Source organism: Miscanthus floridulus, chromosome 5, assembly GCF_019320115.1.
Source record: "Miscanthus floridulus cultivar M001 chromosome 5, ASM1932011v1, whole genome shotgun sequence".
NCBI classification, from domain to species: Eukaryota; Viridiplantae; Streptophyta; class Magnoliopsida; order Poales; family Poaceae; genus Miscanthus; species Miscanthus floridulus.
In genome coordinates, this window is record NC_089584.1 from 69427581 (window position 1) to 69431056 (window position 3476).

The following is a 3476-nucleotide window of genomic DNA, read 5'->3' on the forward strand; positions in this document are numbered from 1 at the left end:
TTTGAGTGTGAGGTGCATCTTGTCTTGTGCATGAGCAGGTAGGAGGATGGTCTGAGGTGTATGAAGGGCTCACATTTGCGTCAGTGAGAGGTGCAGGGCATGACGTGCCATTGTTTCAGCCCAGGAGCGTTCGCAAGTAGAAAATAACTTGTTGATAGGCGTGCGGTTCATAGCTGAGGAGTGATTGATTGGTGTTGGAAAAAGGATGTAGAGAATAAGGATGGTTATGTTATGCCATGGAAACTCATGAGCATTGCAATGATTAGCGAATAAATTTCAATGATCTTACTCTCAAACGCTTATGTTATGCCATGGAAACCAATGAGCATTGCCATGATTACTGAATAAATTTCAATGATCTCACTATCAAATCAAATGTGTTTCAATGATCATTGCTGCGCATTTTCAGCAGCAGTGTTTCGTGTACTATTATTGTTTGCAAAATCACAGCGCAGTCATGCCATCATGTAGCACACAGGCCAACACATCAGCGGCGGCCACGACAACCGTGCGCCGGCGTCCACGTTCCAGGCGCTGTGGAGTTAGTGGCATAAGAGGAACGTCCAACTTTTGCGTGGTGTTTAGAACCGAGGGCATTTTAGACTTTTTTCACCACGGTTTGACAGTGTTAGAGACAAAAAAAAAAAAAAAAAGGAATAGAATGGCATGGAGAGAAAAAAAAAGTTCCGATCAGTGGCATCCGTGACCGTTCAAACTTTTTAATGGCTCATTGGTAATTACAAACTTTCATAATGGCACGTAGGTAAAAGCCTGCACAGTAAACACATGGTAATGAAATATCTTTGATACAACAGCAATCATGGAAAGCATTCGTATTAGTCATGAGGACCCAACTTATGAAGCCAAGATGATACCAAGGATAAACCTATCTCCAGAAACTTGAGAGGATCGTAAATCCAATGGACCCTCCAACAATCTAAACGAAAATTTAGCTAGATCTGTCATCGTTTGGCCACTCAAACAAAACATTAATTAAGCAGAGTAGTCACAGAGAAGATAAGAACACGATAACGCAAAAGGTGAAATGCTTAGGCGCCTATCCAATTCACTCTTTACCTTGTCCCACTGGGCTACTACCCAAATTTCAGCTAAGATAAGAAATGCTTGCAATCGCAAGTTATGACACATTGGCAATGTAATACCATCAAGAACATCATTTACACTACGGAAGCAACAACATGCTAAACGCTGCCTCCATATAACTAACTATCTGGGCACCTGTTCTGAAGCAACAGTGCTTGCAGGTGAACTGGAACTAAGCAGAGAGCAACACAACATAAGAAACCAGATAAAGAATGAAATCCACGGTAATTCGCATAGTAAGCACGTGTCTATCAGCTCCAAAAGCACAACACAACTGCACAAGCACTCTCATGAAATGACAAGATCAAAGATCAAAGTCACTTCATAGAACAAGTGAACACCACCACCACCCAAATATTATGTTCGATGATTTGAACTAAAATCTATCTAATCAGTGAAATAAGAATAAGAAGATAGAACTTGTCTGACAGTCTGAGCTTGCAAACATACTTTCTGAACTCTGAGCTAGTAATAAGCTATCCACAGACGCCAAGATGACAAGATCAAAGTTCCAACAAAAGGTAAATCTTATGGCCTATGAGCTGCAGTCCAGTCAAGATCACAATAAACTATCGAAAGTTGGCATAGATTTTGCACGGTATTGTATCAACGAACACATCAGAAGCAAAAGAAGCCCCATCCTATTCTGCTCATCACAATCACATCAGTTGGGACGACCGGCACGGAGAGACCGGAGGCGGTCCAACCACTGGTCCTCGGGGACGCTGCCCGCCCACACCGGCGGCGCGCCGGGGAACTCGACGCCGGCGCATCGCATCCACGATCCGCGCCGCGGCGCCCGCGGGCAGCGGGGCGCGGCGGCGACGCTCGTCCTCGGAGAAGGCCCGCGCCGCCGCCTCCCCGGGCCGCAGGTCTCCGTCCTCATCCTCCGCCTCCGCGTCTTCCGCCGCTTCGTCCTCGTCGGACGCGAGATCCAGCGCGGAGATGCCGTTTCCTACCTCCTCGAGGCGGTGGTGGGGCACGGCGGCGTCGAAGTCGGGTCGGGTCGGGTCGGAGTCGGAGTCGGAGTCGGAAACGGCGCCGGTGATTGGGCGGTAGTCGGATTCCGGCTCGGCGTCGGAGTCAGAGGCGGAGGAGTTGTCGGGGAGGGAAGCGGACGCGGGAAGGTGCCCGTTGCCGGGGATGGACATGGCGGCCGCCGGCGAGGCGAGGAGGCAGAAAAGTCAAGTGGGTTGTAAAGCGCCTGGGTTGCTTGGGCCCTCCCCTCCGTGATCCCTTTTCGGTGTTGGTGGGCTCATGGCGGATTTTGTAGGGAACGGCGTTTTTTTTTTTTTTTTTTTTGACAACAATGTAGGGAACGGCGAACCAGCTCAACAACCCTGCGACAATTGGTGATGGCAGCAGATTCTTGATTCCACTAAAAAAAACAGCAGATTCTTGATGCGAATTAAGGCCTATAATCTACACTCAATTAATCTGCTGCGAATTAAGGCATATAATCTACACTTAATTAACTCAGGTAGCTCAAGGCCAAGGACAAGCGGTGATGATTATTCACAACAACTAGATGATACTCCGCGCGTTGCTGCAGTAATTCTATGGCACTTGTTAGGATGATGATTCTCGGAGTTAGAAATGTAGGGCTTTGTTTGTGTGAGAAACTTATGGGATAATATATTTGTGCAATCTTTCTAACCTGGAAGGACAACAAAAGGTTAATAATTTGAAAAATGTCACTAATTCATAAATCATGGTTGCACTTAGGCCTCAAAACTACTAGTTGATAAATATGTTATACAAAGCTATTTTATGAAGCCACTATTGTTCTAGGCCTCAGCCTTTCAAACACCTGGTTGCCGCTCAAGTAACCGAGAGTGTAGGGACAAGCGAAAGGAAAGAGAACAACAGGAAGACGAAAGTGAGGAGACAAACCAGAGGAGTTGTCGATACGGGACCCACGGGATACCCCACAAGGAAGAGAGAAGATCTAGTCTAACTAGGATTCTTTCCATGTAATCCTAGTGGTAGTATTATTCTGTAATCCTACTAGGAACTCTCATTGTAAACCGATTAGAACTCAGATCTCCTGACTATATAAAGGAGGGCGGGGTTCCTAAGACAGAGATAACGCAACACTTGACAATCAATCCATGGCAAAGGCTAACGCCAACTGAACGTAGGGCTATTACTCGATCACGATCGAGGGTCCGAACCAGGATAAATCGACTGTCTCTTACGTTTACCGTTGAGTTCTGCATTCGCTAAAGCCCGAACAAACTGGCAGGCTATCGGTGGTGAAACATCGACAGCTGGCGCACCAGGTAGGGGTTTTCGGTGAATTTGCATCCTAGAGCTCGACGGACCTCGTCAACATGATCTTCCCGACGGGATCAACCTTCACCTTCGGTTCA

The 3476-nt window shown here is 47.0% G+C and overlaps 1 pseudogene; it reads right to left on the bottom strand.

Annotated features, from left to right (window-relative positions):
• Positions 1-1213: 1213 nt before the first annotated feature.
• LOC136452307 (uncharacterized) lies at positions 1214-2356 on the bottom strand (annotated as a pseudogene).
• Between the last annotated feature and the right edge of the window lie 1120 nt (positions 2357-3476).